Here is a 16,098-nt window from a genome sequence, read left to right as displayed (position 1 = left end):
AAGGGGTCATATGATGTGTTACAAAAAGGTACAAATCACAAGTGACTAATCAAAAAATATACATACCATAAACAATATATACGAATATGACACGTAAACAGAAAACAATACAATTTAGCCAGGATAGCTTATGGATCATTACAAGGAGAAAGAGGACCATATGCTGACAGTTTTAATTGCCTTTTTGTTGTTGGAATCAGAAATCAGATTAATATAATGTACAACTTCATGGAGAAAAAGTACAAAATTAGTATTTTTAGCGCTGTATTTACACTTATGAATGTTAAACTTTGCCAAAAGAATTACATTAATAATAATTCATTACATTTATATAGTGCTTTCTCTGAGACCTCAAAGCGCTTTACACAGAAGGGGGGAATCTCCTCAGCCACCACCAGTGTGCAGCTCCACTTGATGATGCGGCGGCAGCCACCCAGCTAACACAGTACGTTGTGACGACGTCGTCAGTTACCCCCAATTTCCACCAGATGCGGAACGGCTCAGCTGCGTGACAGCTCCGTGTTCCGTCGTCCGTCAATACCCACCAGGTCCGGATTTGTTGCAGAACGGCTGCGGCCGGGGACCAACGAGATCTCGCTAATTCACGTGTGATCGCGCGATATGTAGTTTCAATAAACAGAACCACCAAACCAGGAACAGTTTTCCGCAATGATCATCATATTTTCCGCCATGATCACGGTGTATTTTATTTTGAAAATTAAACGGATATTTTATTTTGTTTTGGTTTGTTCTGTTTTTTGCTCGACTTCCTGTCCTGCGCACTCTGCCCTGTAGTGCTGCGGAGCTCTCCGGCATCCGGCAAAAATAGAAGCTCTGCGTATCAGCTCCGGAGGGCTGCGGATCGCCGGAGTCGGAACGCAGCTGTTCTGCATTCAGTGGAAATACACACATTGACTTTAATGGAAACCGATTGACTCCGCCGCCGTGCGCGAGCCGTAACGCATCTGGTGGAAATTGGGGGTTAGTCGTCATTTGGTCAGCGTGACATTACTTTATGACAACGTTGTGAGAACGTCGTGGTAAAGTTCCATTTTTTATAATCTTGGCTAACGTTCCAGAAACGTCGTGGGCACGTCCTCAAAAGACGTCGCTAGTTTATCTCATAGAGAACGTTGTAGAGACGTGGTCCACTGGTCCCCAGATAACTTGTATGTATACTACAAGGCCGTTGAATGCTTGAATCTGATTGGTTGACGAACGTTCTGAGGTGTGCAATCATAGACATGTATAAAGGCTAGATGGCTTACCGGCGCTGAGAGCCAATGGGACCCGACGACGTCACACGGCGGCCATCTTAGGACAGGACCGCTCGTCCAGTTATAACATTAAAGTCTATTGTGCATGTAGTGCTGAAATAACTATATTTTGCTCAATTTTCAACCGATTTTCAAACGGCTTGGTGTGTCATAAACGTCAGGGATGCCATGAAACACACAGCTACGCTGCAATGTTAAGCGTTTCTCAAAACGTGAAGCTACAATTTAAACATCGGCATCAGCACAAATCATAGCCACGTTAATAAGGTTTGTAATAAACCAAACCGTTTGTAAATCCGTCAAGAATTCAGCAAGTTACGAGCATTTGTCACTCACCTACCGTCCACAGCAGCAGGGAGCAGCAGCGCAGTCTCCTGACCTAAGATGGCCGCCAAGTTGACGACACCGCTGACTCCGCCTTGAGCCATCTAGCCTTTATACATGTCTATGTGTGCAATTATATAGAGCATCACAGTCCCGCCCACAGCCGGTGCCGGAAGTAAAAATTCAATACAATTTCTCCATAGACATTTGGGGTATAAGCCATAAAAACGTAACCATACATGGTAGATTTAAAACCAGCAACGGCTGTACTAAGCGATTGTATATGCTCATATAAACGCCAAAAGTTCATGGGGCACTAACCTTGATTTGAGATAAATGCCTTTTATTCGCAATGTCTTGGATAAGTACTTCATTACCCACAATCCTAAACAATCCCACAATCCCACAGTGATTCATCTGATTGGTGGATGTCGTGTAAACCCCGCGAAGGTCCGGAGAGCGTTGCCATGGAAGCAGGATTCTAACAGTAGAGACTGAACGGACTGTTTTCTTTAGCGGAAGCCATATAAATAGTTTTTAAATCAATACATTCCTTTTTAAATTAGTATTTTGTTTCAAATTATTTATTTATTTGGTAGGTAGCCATGTAATAAGCGGGATAATGTATAGCGAGTTGGTTGTTATAGCGAATACAACTCCCTTCAGGCTCCGCTTCTGGCTCATAATCAGCCTTTCGCGAGTTGTATTCGCTATAACAACCGCCTCGCTTTACATTATCCCTTACTTATCGTTCACTTTAGATAGGCTACTGTAGCCTTCATATGGTATGAGTCATATCAAGCATTTTATGATGCCACTGTCAAAACAATATTAAGCCTAGGCATAACGTTACCTCTTCATGCATTTACTGAACATTTGTGTAATAATTCATGGCAAGTTAATAAACTGAATATGACGGTCCAAGAGCAGACATGCACCGGTCCATGCATCAGACCGGTGGCGCTGTGCACTTTCTGGTTTGCTGACCATCACTTTTTAATTTTCACTTGTTGTGGATATTAAGAAAATACATTAAATGTTATTACAATTAAGGATGAACTATAACATCATGAAAATGAGCATGGACCTCAACCTGTCCTGTCAGCAGAGTGTCCTGTGTCATAAAGGGCTTTGAAATAAACACACAAACTAACGTTACACACTGACTGAACACACGTGTGTTGATGACTGAGCTGCACCATGTTGCTAACGTTATCGTTAACCGCTTTCACACACGCACACAATATATTATTATTTTTATTTACACGATTATTACTGAAATAACTGCTATTAACTACACATTCACTATAAAATTCCCTCAAAAGGCTCGTTCGCGGTTGGCTTCAGTCGACTTCAGTGAGGCGCGGTGGGTTATGGGACGAGTAGTTCCTTCGCTCGGAAATGAAAATATGTACACAGTCTTGTACCTTTGCCTTTTTTTGGATTTTCTCTTCGTTTTTTCACTCGAAATGATATGTTGTATGCTTATGAGTTCAGCCGTAGCTGGTTATCCTCAGACATGCTCTAAAACTCTTTAGATACGGATTTTTCCAAAAGTCAATGGGAGAAATGAATGGGAAATTTACTTCCGGCACCAGAGCTCTCTCGGGCTGTGGGCGGGACTGTGATGCTCTATTCAGGGAACCGCACGGCTAAAGTAGTTCCGGCAGGTCTTAACCATATTACAGTTCCATATCACTGCGCGTAGTCAACTGTAATAACGGAAAAGAGGATACAATTCATAACAATAAAAACCATCCAGCCCCATGCGCTCGATCTGCAATTTTCAATGTCTAACTTCACAATCAATGGAAATATGCAGTTTAATTTTAATAAATAAACTATATATAGTCCTATATTTAATCAATAGAAAATTAAACTGAATATTTCAATAAATTGATAGTCCTGCTACAGATAATATAACAAATAAATAATTATTGATAGGCCTATACTTTAAGGGCTTTGTGTTTCATTTATTAGGCTAGTCTACTGTCACTAATAGAAAAAAAGAATCAACGAATTAATTAAAACGAATTGAATAAATAAATAATAATATTGACGCTCATGCTTCTCTCATAACTGCATTAAAGGAGAACTCCGGTCAGTTTTAACATTGAGCATAATTTTTAGTAAATTTGGAGTGCTGTCAATACAGAGAACAACGACAAAAATCGGTGTTGCCTACACCAGTCATTCCCAAAGGCGGGGTCCCGACCCACAAGTGGGTCGCGGGAGATTTCGTATGGGTCGCCAAGTCGAGCACTATTTTTCAGTGTGCTATACTCTTGATTAAAATTTATATGTGTAGTTCATCAATTAGCCGCACGAGGGATCTCGTCGTTTTCTTCTTCTGCTTTTTTTTTCTCTCGCTGCGCTCTGCGCTCGGCAACCAGTCATTAAAATGGATGCTTGGCTAATTAAGAAGAAAAAGCCAGCTAAAGACCAGGCTAACACTGCCAACAGCCAAAATACCGTCCCCGAGGGAGGCCAGCTTGAAAATAAACTAGCTAATGTTAGCAAAGCTACTTCAAGTGAAAAACGGCATAATGATGAAGAATGTGAGGAAAGCGGAACCAGTGGATGCTTTCGACCAGACACCGGAGCAGGTACTTCTGAGGATTTGGGAGAACAGCCTCCAAATAAGAAAAGAAAAACAAGACCAAGGCCATATAAAGACTACTTCCTGAAATATGGTTTTGTTAATTATTCCAAAACGAACCAAGAAGCTTGACCCATGTGTGTTATATGCAGCGAAAAACTCGCAAATGAGAGTTTAAAACCAACTAAACTAAAAAGACATTTGGAAACACTTCACTTCGACTTGGCAAAGAAACCTCTGGATTTCTTTCAAAGGAAGGCACAGGAGATTGAATCATCAGCTGAGCTTCTCCGTAGAAATGTGACATTAAATGACAAAGCCCAGCTAGCATCATAGCCTACATGGTTTCTTACCGTGTGGCCAAAGAGAAGCAGCCCCATACTGCTGCAGAAAAAATAATTCTGCCTGCCGCAATGGTTAGCACGGTTATTGATGAAAAAAACGCACAAAAATTAAATTGCATCCCCCTGAGTAACAACACTGTTTCCCGAAGGATAAATGACATTTCAGACAATCTTGAGGAACAGCTCATAACAAGATTGAAGGCGGCAGGGGAATTTTCAATCCAGCTGGATGAAAGCACCGATGTCTCGGACTGCACAACTTTGTTGGTATACGTTAGGTACGTGTGGGAAACAGAATTTGTGGAGGATTTATTATGTTGCTTGAATATTCCTACTGGAACGAAAGGTGAACAGATATTTTCTGTACTGAACAACTACGTGGTTACAGAGTGCGGGTTGAGCTGGGCCAACTGTAAAGGCATAACGAGTGACAGGGCTGCAAATATGACGGGCAGAAACAGCGGAGTTGTGAAAAGAATCAAGGAGGCAGCTGGTAAAGACATCGTGTGGAATCACCGTTTCATTCACCGCCAGGCTTTGACATGCAAAGGAATACCCCCCGAGCTTGACAAAACATTGAAAGAAGTCATTCGTGTTGTGAACTTTATTAAAGCCAGCGCACTCAACAGTCGGCTTTTTGATCAGCTGTGCGCCGGCATGGGGGCGGACCACACGCATTTACTGTTTCATACTGAAGTGCGCTGGCTCTCCAAAGGTAGAGTCCTCACACGAGTATATGAACTGAGAAATGAAATTCATGCTTTTCTCCTTGAGAAAAAGTCTTCACTTGCAGAGCTGTTCACTGATGAATGGCTTTTTACAGTGTCATATCTGGCGGATATCTTTTCATCTCTCAATGAGCTATGTTTGAAACTGCAAGGACAGAATGATGATGTTTTCCAAAACTGGAAACACATTCTCACCTTTCAAAAGTCTCTGAAGCTGTGGCTTGCACGACTCAGAAGTCCAAAACCCAGCTACTACATGTTCCCTACTGTGTTACAGCACATAGAGGAAAATGATGTCACTGACACACAAGTGAAACACCTGACTGGGCTTATAGCGACACACCTAGTTGCACTCATTAATAACTTTGAGCACTATTTCCCTAAGGACAGATATGACATTTTGCATGATAAAAGGTGGATCCAAAATCCCTTTGATTTTGAAAGTCCAGAGTCACTGCTGGAGCTTGGACTAACTGCTTCTGAAGAAACCGAACTGTTACAGAACTAAGCAGTGACCAGACACTTAAAAGAAGACATGAATCTATGACAATATCATCATTTTGGGTAAGCATTTCATCTGAATACCCTGTCTTAAGCAAGGCAAGCATACTGTTGCTTATTCCTTTTACAACTACATACAAATGTGAAGTTGGGTTCTCAGTTCTCACAAAAATAAAGACAAAATACAGGAATAGACTGAATGCTGCACCTGATATGCGTGTTGCACTCTCCTTATGTACACCAAACTGGAATGTAATTCTAAAAAACAAGCAGGCCCATCTCTCCCATTAGCCGGGTAAACTGCCTTGATTTGGTGAAACAATGATGATAAGGACTGGTGCACTTAAACATTACTCTTTTTCTGCCTGACCAACATTAAAATAAAAAAAAACTTAAAAAGGCATGTTTTTGATAGCTCTGAAGGTTCATATTACTATTGTTCTAAAGATTGTTTGCATACATATTTTTGTTTTGAGAGGAAACATTAGAGCCTGTCATACTGTGCACTTTATAAAATGTGTATTACAGTGGGTGCATAAAAAAGTTCTCAAAAAATATTTCATTCTGTTTTTGATTTAACTTAATGTTCATATTATTCTGGCAGATGTGCAAAGCATTGAATGTTATATGAAAGGCATGCATTGATTCTGTCTGGTTTTATTGATGATAGGAAGAAAAATAAATGATTAACTGCCCTATTTTGCACTTTGTCTCATTAAGTATAAATTGTGTACACTGTAATGATGAGAATATGAAAACAATGAGATGCCCTGTCAACTCTTCCTTTCTCATTTCACCTCTGCATTTTACTTATTGTCAACAACAGGTAAATAAAAAAAATTGTGCTTTGTCAAATACTGTATCTGTATCTCTTTTAAATAGTTAAGTGGAAGCTTAATTGACCTTAAAAATGGTCATACATAATTTGTTAATGCATAAATTCTCTTTGTGATATATTAACCATATGGGCCTAATGTTTATTGGGTCACAAGGATTTATCGACTTTAAAATGTGGGTCCCCAGAAAAAAAGTTTGGGAAACACCCTATTTTTTGCACCCTATTGACTTGAATGGGGCAAGTTTTAAACCTGCTTTTATCCTCTTATCATCCTTGATGTGTCATTACAAGTGCCCAGCCATGTTGAGTGATTCCTTCAGAGTGAACACGAGTGAATCTGACTGCAGTAGATGTGAAAGATATTCATAAAAATTATGTTATATCAGCCAGCGCACAGACCAGTATTTAGTTCCTGTTTTCGGTCGAAGTCCAAAGTAGTCGATTGTCAAGTTCACGCGCATAGGTTTAGTTACCAATGATCACGCGCGTGAACTTGACAATCAGCAGGTGGGGGTCCGCTAGCCAATGGCGGCGCCCGGGGAAGCTTCAGTTTCCGGCGGATGGATTACCCCCTTGGACGTGACGGGGTGAATCTACAAACACAAGAAAAAGGTTTGTCAAAAACAAAAAACATTATTTTTTATATAGCTTTGCAAACAATATGAATTCATAACCTGCAGTCTTCCCACCTAGTGTAACATTTAAAAGTATTTTTTTGCATGAACTTAATAATTAACAATGATCACAGAGCTGATTGGCCACACAAGGCTGAAACAAATATATATATATATATACAAGTGCTGGTCATAAAATTAGAATATCATCAAAAAGTTTATTTATTTCAAGAGTTCAACCTAACAGGTGAAACTAATATATTATATAGATACCATGGTCATTGAACCAGGTTTGGGTTATTTTCTTTTTTTGCAACTCCGGCCGATGACATGACAAACCATCACTGACTGTGGAAACTTCACACTGGACTTCAAGCATCTTGGACTCTGTGCCTCTCCTCTCTTCCTCCAGACTCTGGGACATTGGTTTCCAGATGAGATGCAAAATTTGCTCTCATCAGAAAAGAGGACTTTGGTCCACTTTATTAAATCAGAGTCAGCGCAGCGTCTACCAGGACATGTTCAGAGCACTTCATGCTAACTTCACTGTTTTGCACCGGCCCACACTGCCAACAGAACCAAAACCTGGTTCAGTGACCGTGGTATTACTGTGATTACTGTGTGATTACTGTGTGATTACTGTGTGATTACTGTGTGATTACTGTGTGATTACTGTGGGATTTCATGTAATATTCTAATTTTTGATAATCTGGGATTTTGATTTTGTTGGTTTCATAAGCTGTTAGCCATAATCATCAAAATTGTAACAAATAAAGCTTGAAATATCTCACTTTGCATGTAATCAGTCTATATAATATATTAGTTTCACCTGTTAAGTTGAATTACTGAAATAAATCAAGTTTTTGATGATATTCTAATTTTATGACCAGCACCTTCTTCCTTTTCTTTGGCTTTTCTACGTTTTTGGATATAATGTATAGTTGTCAAACTTCCAGTATGTTCGATCGCTCGTTGATATAGTTGTCAAACTTCCAGTATGTTCGATCGCTCGTTGATCTAGTTGTCAAACTTCCAGTATGTGTGTTCGCGTGTGGATATACTGTACACTGTAAAAAAGTCCTTTGAATTTACTTGATTTTAATGTGTACATTAAACCTGTCCCACAGGATCAGAATGAGTTCAACTGACACAATTTTCCTCTTTTTCTCAATTAATTATTGCTTGTCAAACCAAAATATTTAATTCCCGTAGACTGCTTAAAATAATCATGTTGATTCAAGACATTATTTGTCATTACTGTAATACAAATGTATTGTGTAGTTAAGCGATTTCATCGTGTCAAGGGTTCCAGATTTTCACTGTAACTCCAACTTGATTTCTTAATGCTAATATTAATTAACAGTATTATGTAACACTAAAGCAATTTCATTGTTTATCAGAGTTGTGTAAATCTAACTCGCTTAAGTGAACTATTGTAAATATGTTTTGAATGCGTGTGTGAATACAAGATCATAAATGTAAAAAATACATATTGGCACTGACAATAAATGCAAAAGGCAAAGAGTTTTGTACTATTGTTGTATTGAGATTTCCAAAAATGGACTCAGCACAGTTCCCATGAACTGATTTCATAGAGAATCAAAACACTAAACACACACATAATGCAAACCACAGATGTTCAGAGTGGATTCACACAACTAATGTAAATGATGCATTGTGTAATGCGCTCAAACTCGTAAAGATCCCTTGCATTAACATTTGACAGTAAATAGAGCATATACACACTTCACATGTTCATCAACATGGATTAAAGGTGCAGTGTGTGAATTTTAGCGGCATCTAGTGGTGATGTTTGTGAATTGCAAACAGAAAGTCACTTATGGCCTATCCCTCCCTTTTCAAACTGAAGGAGAAGCTACGGTGGCCGACGTAACCAGCAGCGCATCTCTCCCCACATAGCAAACTCTGTAGCGCTGTGTGTTCGCTGTCGGCTACGGTACAAACATGACGTCACAATATGCCGACCTTCATTTAAGGGGGTGCCCGCGCTTATGTAGATATAAATGACTCATTCTAAGGTAATAAAAACATAACGGTTTATTAAGTAAGGTCTTTATACACCACTGAAAACATAGTTATGGATCTTATATTGCATTTGTCAATAGATCCTCAGAAATAATACACATTGCACCTTTAAGAACAGCAAACACATTTGTAAACCTATAGTATTAATGTCAGTGGATTCACACAACTAATGTAAATGATGCATTGTGTAATGCGCTCAAACTCATGTAAAAACATTGTACAGTAAATAGAGCGTAAACTTCTAATGCTCTTCTTAATCCACATTGATGAACAAACACATTTATAAAAATAGTAACCGTCAGTTGATTTAAAAGTGCATATACAAAAGAGCACAGAGCTGGTTATATCTTACTCCCATCAACCTGATCCTCTGCAGCGCTGAACATGGATTTGCAATGTCGATTTACTAATGGAAAAGAAAAAAAGAAAGAAAAAACCCAATCCTCCAAATTCCAAAAGGAAATTACTGCAGCAAAGATGGTTCAGCAGATCTAGAAGAACATCATTGTCCAGTTTAAGTTCAGCATGGATTTATTTCCTGTGTAAAATTCATTAGAATTATTAATCAAAACTTAACGGTTGTATCAGCGATTTCAGCCCCAAAAATAAATGATCACATTCATCTAATCTCTCCTAGCGATCCGCGAGCTGCCGCCCCATAAGCAGCCGTCAGAACACCGCGTCTCTGTAGCAGCCTCGGCTCTGAGATCTGCACACACAAACAATCGGATTCACAAACACTCAAAACCAAATAAATAGTGTTCAGCCAATCACCGACAGCGGCTGGTGTTGTGAGGGCCGAGTGCACGAGCGCAAAACCATACAGTCAGAGAACAAATGAAGCCTAGATATTGTCGTGTTGTGATGTGTTTTATAATGAGTATGCTGTGCACTATCCTAAACACTGTAAACTTTTACAGTACTGTATATAATAAAAGATTTTGATGTATTTTCTGTTAAAAACGGGACACTGGACTTGACAATCGAGTAATGACTTAAGATATATTTTCTGCGAAGTGCCCCATTCTTCGTAATTTCATGGAATTGCATTGAATGACAACAGAATTTTTATTTAAAACTGTTCCTGTAAAACATGCCTATATGGTTTGTTCAGAAATGTACTTTACAACAAAAAACTTTACAATAAGTTTCATTATTAAACATAAGTTAATGTATGTACTATCATGAATAACAATGAGCAATACATTTGTTACAGTATTTATTAATCTTTGTTAATGTTAGTTAATAAAAATCCAGCTGTTCATTGTTTGTTCATGTTAGTTCACAGTGCATTAACTAATGTTAACAAATACAACCTTTGATTTTAATAACGTATTAGTACATTTAGAAATTAATATTAACTAAGATTAATAAATGCTGAAAAGTATTGTTCATTCTTTGTATTGTTCATGTGAACTATATTGTAAAGTGTTAAAGTTTGTTCTTATTTATTTTGTGTGTATGATCGATAGTCTTTGTTTATTCTTTGTTCCTTATTGTGTAATCTTTAAAAAAAAAAAACTAAACAAACAAAAGTAGAATCTTACAAAAATATGCAATTCTGTGTATTTTGAATGGACAGTGCAGGAATATTAGGACTGATGATCTATTATGTAAAGGGCTTCCACATGACATGCAATGTTTCTGACTCTTATCTCCTATCTCACGACCAATTCGTACGAATTTGTACGAGTGATTAAAAGGTGGCTAATTCGTACGAATTTGTACGACCTCACTCGTACGAATTTGTACGATTTGTCTAAACCCACGTGACGGTTGGGTTTAGGGGCGGGGTCAGGGGTAGGTCATTCGTATAAATTCATACGATTTGGGCAAATCGTAAAATATGTAAGTTTTAGCAAAAATCGTACTAATTCGTACGAGTGAGGTCGTATGAATTGGTACGAATTAGCCACCTCGTAAAATTCGTACGAATTGCCGTGAGATCGGGTTGGAACCGTATTGTAAAGTGTTAAAGTTTGTTCTTATTTATTTTGTGTGTATGATCTATAGTCTTTGTTTATTCTTTGTTCCTTATTGTGTAATCTTTTTTTTTTTTTTTACTAAACAAACAAAAGTAGAATCTTACAAAAATATGCAAATCTGTGTATTTTGAATTGACAGTGCAGGAATATTAGGACTGATGATCTATTATGTAAAGGGCTTCCACATGACATGCAATGTTTCTGACTCTGACCAGCTGTACAGGATTACTTGAGAGTGGTGATGGTACCACAGTTTCAGCTTCATTCAGCTCTGCATTCTGGAGGATCAATAAACATGCACAATATTGTTACAAAAACATGAAGAGTCACTGTAGATGATGTAACAGTTGCCTAGTGATGAGTGAGAAGAACAAAGCTGGGGACATTGACTGTACTGTGACCTTAAAAGCCCCCTGGATTTATGTTCTATCATAATGATGATACATTATATAGTTTTAAGGTTATTTTATAACTCCAATGTAATGCTTTTAGTCTGAATATGTCCTTTTTTCACATCTATACTGAGACATCTGGTACATTAGAACCACATTTACCAGTATGATGTTCTCGTTCAGATTCCATGTCTGCACAATTGCTTGGTCTTCGTCTGTTTGTCCAAGTTCATCACCTTCATTCCACTCCACTGTGTCTTCCTGATCATCATCTCCAAGGGTTTCAAATATGTTGTTGTGTAGTGGAGGAATCCGGTTGGTCAAGTCAATGAACTCATAGCCTCGTTGTATATCACAGAGCTCATGTGAATACTGTGGACTCTTCGGTTGCAGCACACTTTGATTCCTCAATTCATCAGTCTCCTTGTCACTTGAGGCGCTTGTTAGTCTGTGGACTGTGCGTGTTCTTTTGGTGACATTTGGTGATGAAAGGGAGCTGTGTGAAGTGCTGGTGTCTCTTGGTCTCAAAAGTCAAACCACTCTGTGGAACATCCTCCATTCCTCTAGTTCTCTGAAGAACATGCAATATAACATCCAATGATTAACTCAGCCATTCAGCTAAATTAAAGTGTTAAATTAAAGGGTTAGTTCACCCAAAAATGTCAACTCTGTCAGTAGTTACTCTCCCTCATGTTGTTCCAACCCCGTAAGACTTTCGTTCATCTTCAGAACACAAATTAAGATATTGTGATTAAATCTGAGAGCGGTCTCACTCCTCCATAGGCTTCTATGGTACAAGCCGGCCCAGAAAGTTAGTAAGATGATGTTTAAAATAGTGACTACAGCGGCTCAACCATAAGTTTATCAAGCGACAAGAATACTTTTTGTGCGCAAAAAAGAACGACTTTATTCAACTATTCATTTTCTTCTGTGTGTGCCTCTGAGTGAGTTCACGAAGTGTAACAGCGCAGCACTTCTGGGTTGTACATCAGAACGCCGGCTCACTATTGGCTGACGCTGGTCATGTGTGTGATGCTGGCCAATAGTGAGACAGCTCTCAGATTTAATCAAAATATCTTAATTTGTGTTCCGAAGATTAACAATAGTCTTGAACGAAGGTCGTACAGGGTTGGACAACATGAGGGAGAGTAATTACTGACAGAATTTACATTTTTGGGTGAACTAACCCTTTAATAATATTAATAGCCACTCAGCTAAATTAAACACATTTACAACAATTATGTCACTGTATTTAAAAATAAAGCCCCAAATACGGTAACACTTTATAATAACTGCACGCTATTAATCAGTAATTAAGCATTAGTAAACAGTTAATTCTTCATTTATAAAGCATTAATAGACATTAATAAGCAGTTTATAAATACAGCTATAGATGTTTTATTCTTGATTTATAAGCATATCTATAATGCTTTAAATAATTGTATTGTCATACTTTATTAATGATCAATTTATCATTTCTAAATGAAGTATAGCATTATTTACAAACCAATCATTTAGGAGTTGTCCGTGATGCATACGATCACTTAGAAAGTGTGAGTAAATGTGGTTAATTCAGGTAGTTATAAAGCATTTACAAAGGAGATTTAAAGGCTCATTTGTCTTCTAAGCTGAACAAATAAACGAACACAACACAGTGATACAGAACATAGAAATATTAAAAGCCTTTAAATCTCCTTTGTAAATGCTTTACAAGGCACAAATAGTCACCTACTTTAGATGAGCTCACAAAAAATAGTTTACTGACAACTACTAAATGCTTTACAACTACCTGAATTAACCCTGAATTACAGTAGTATTACATGTTAATAAAGCATTTATTAACACACTAAGTAACTATTACTATATGTCTGAATAATAAGATGTATGAATGTACATTTTAAATAGTTTATTAATCATTTACTCACACTTTCTAAGTGAGCTTATGAACCACTGACAACTCCTAAATAACTGGTTTGTTAATAATGCTATACTTCATTTAGAAATGATACATTGATCATTAATAAAGTATGAAAATACAATGAATAAACACATTATAGATATGCTTTTAAATCAAGAATAAAGCATTTGTTGCTGTATTTATAAACTGCTTATTAATGTCTATTAATGCTTTGTAAATGATGAATTAACTGTTTACTAATGCTTAACAAATGATTAATAGCGTGCAGTTATTATAAAGTGTTACCCAAAAGGCATTAAATAACTTAAAGTCAAAGTCTTGGTGATTTTACGAACCTTCCTCTTGGTGTCTCTTTTAGATGCAAGTCCGTCATCCAGTAAATGTGTGATTGAATCCTCAGAATCACGGTCACATCCATGCGAAAACAGTTTTGCAGCAGGCCTCTCAGTATCACTGTCTAATCCAAGTGTTGAGTTCATTATTCTCCTCTTTTCTCCATCAGATGAAGAATCCACGTCTGTGAGACACACCTCCTGTTTAGTGCAAATGTAAAACCTCAACATTTTCAGCTTGGTTTGTTCATACAGAAATCCAACAGTGCTATCCAAGGGAATTTGGTTTCTTTTAAAGTCACAAACATGAAAAGTGAAGTCTATTTCTGCACCTTTGGAGACTGCCCATTTGGGGAAAAAAGGTTCCTTCCCATTTCCATGATTTGTAAACCGGTTGTCTTTTCTTCAACCGTCACATGTCTAGTCGTCACCATTACTGGTCCTCACTTGCTGGTATCCATCACGGCAGAAGTGAAGCCATCCAATTTCCATTCTTCTGGAGGATTTTTCTGCAGATACATTTTTGTGTCTTGCCAATACATTTTTTCCTTAGGGAAGACACATGCTTTAACATTCAAAGTTTTAGCGGACTTTGATCCCAGTTTCCTTGCTTCAATTGTATCTCTCAGATTCTGTAACAGAGATTGTTTATCCGAACAGGCCGATGTTTGTTGACGGAAGGAGAGGACAGCCAGTCGGTCACCATACGAATGAATATACTTTGCCATTTGCCCGTCGGTCATGACAGAGAGCACAGACTTGTCAATCTGAAAGTGCAGAGAAGATCTAATTTTATAGATTGCTTCTTGAAAGAACATAAATGCACTCATGAACTCATAATATGTTAACAGTCTAGATGTATGAATGTTTTTTTACAGTAAGTCTCGTTATCTATATGCCATCCTGGTTCTAAAATGGCGCTCAATATTAACATGCAGGGTATAGTTAATGTAGCTTGTAGCTACTGGTAATTACAGTCGAGTGAATATGTTGGTACCCACCCCTGCAGAATTTACAACATTTAGCATTTAAAAAATAAAAGGGATCCAAAAATTGCTAAAAATTATTAAATTTTATTTAGTACTGCTTTAGATAAAGATATTTCATGTGAGTTATGTTTACATCTATTCCACGTACATAATAACAATGCCTAAAAATGTATATGAACAAAATAAAAACTGAATTATACTAATTAAAGAGTTCATAATTCACATCATCGGTTACTTTGATATGTTGCTTGTTGATGATCATTGATGTGTGTATCCTCTGTGATGGTTGTACGTGTCACACCCCTACTTGTCCCCGTCCACTGGCTACCTGGAGCTGCTCGCATCAAATGTAAAGCTTTTACGCTGACCTTTAGGACGGCCACTAAGAGCACTCTCCTACCCTCATGAACTCACAAAACAATACAGTCACTGATCATGTTTGAAGGCAACCATCTTACACATCATGCACATATTTTGAACATGCTTATTTGTGTCATTTAAGTTATTGTGGAATAGTGCAAACTATGTTCTGTTACATAAAACAGCTTTATCAGGACAGCCCTGTATAAAAACATTGCAATTGTAATGATCCCTCTTATTTTTGCAAGGGAGTGCAAACTTACTCATATACACTCAACTGTACTATACAATAATTACTAGTGAATTGCACTTACGGCACTGTACACCAATTGTGATTCAACAACAAAGGTGAAATTAATTAGTCTGGTGATATTCTGACAGCTCCTGGCTAGCAGTAATAATTCAAACATAGCCTATGTGTACATATGTAGCTGTGGTTTTTAAGGATAATATGACATGTTTACTCTAGGGATACATGTCAACACCTTTGGTTGCCTCATTAAAAATAGCTATCATTTACATATAAGCCAATAGGCCCATAAACCTTCCATGAAACATTACTCACCTTGTCCCTGTTCATGAGGATGATGTCCTCTTCTGGAACATCTCGTGACCTTATAAACTGCTGAAGATCGTCCTCCATTGCAGATCAGTTCATGTGCTGAGTGTGATCATGGAATTATTCTATAGAAAGTAATAACATAACACCTGTAATGTGCGTGCACCGGATCACTCAAGTGATGCTGTGAGACAAGCGCGAGCCGCAAACTGCCGCGCAGAAGTCTCTCGCGAGAACACACTCACACTCGCGAGAACACACTCACACTCGCGAGAACACACTCACACTCGCG

General features: G+C 38.0%; 1 long non-coding RNA gene across 2 annotated transcripts; it reads right to left on the bottom strand.

The window, feature by feature from the left end:
• Positions 1 to 7,112: 7,112 nt before the first annotated feature.
• On the bottom strand, positions 7,113 to 14,573 carry LOC307005406. 2 transcript variants are annotated; one of them, XR_013799265.1, is made up of 5 exons: positions 14,231 to 14,573; positions 13,902 to 14,099; positions 11,811 to 12,219; positions 11,469 to 11,534; positions 7,113 to 7,204 (listed from the first exon to the last, which is right to left on the bottom strand). It is a non-coding gene; the product is annotated as an uncharacterized lncRNA (long non-coding RNA). The 2 variants fall into 2 exon arrangements; XR_013799266.1 differs by lacking the exon at positions 7,113 to 7,204 and adding an exon at positions 9,640 to 9,980.
• Positions 14,574 to 16,098: the final 1,525 nt, after the last annotated feature.

Source organism: Phoxinus phoxinus (assembly GCF_949152265.1).
Source record: "Phoxinus phoxinus genome assembly, chromosome: 10".
NCBI lineage: Eukaryota > Metazoa > Chordata > Actinopteri > Cypriniformes > Leuciscidae > Phoxinus > Phoxinus phoxinus.
The sequence above is the reverse complement of the archived record's forward strand: the minus strand, read 5'-3'. Positions and strand labels throughout refer to the sequence as shown.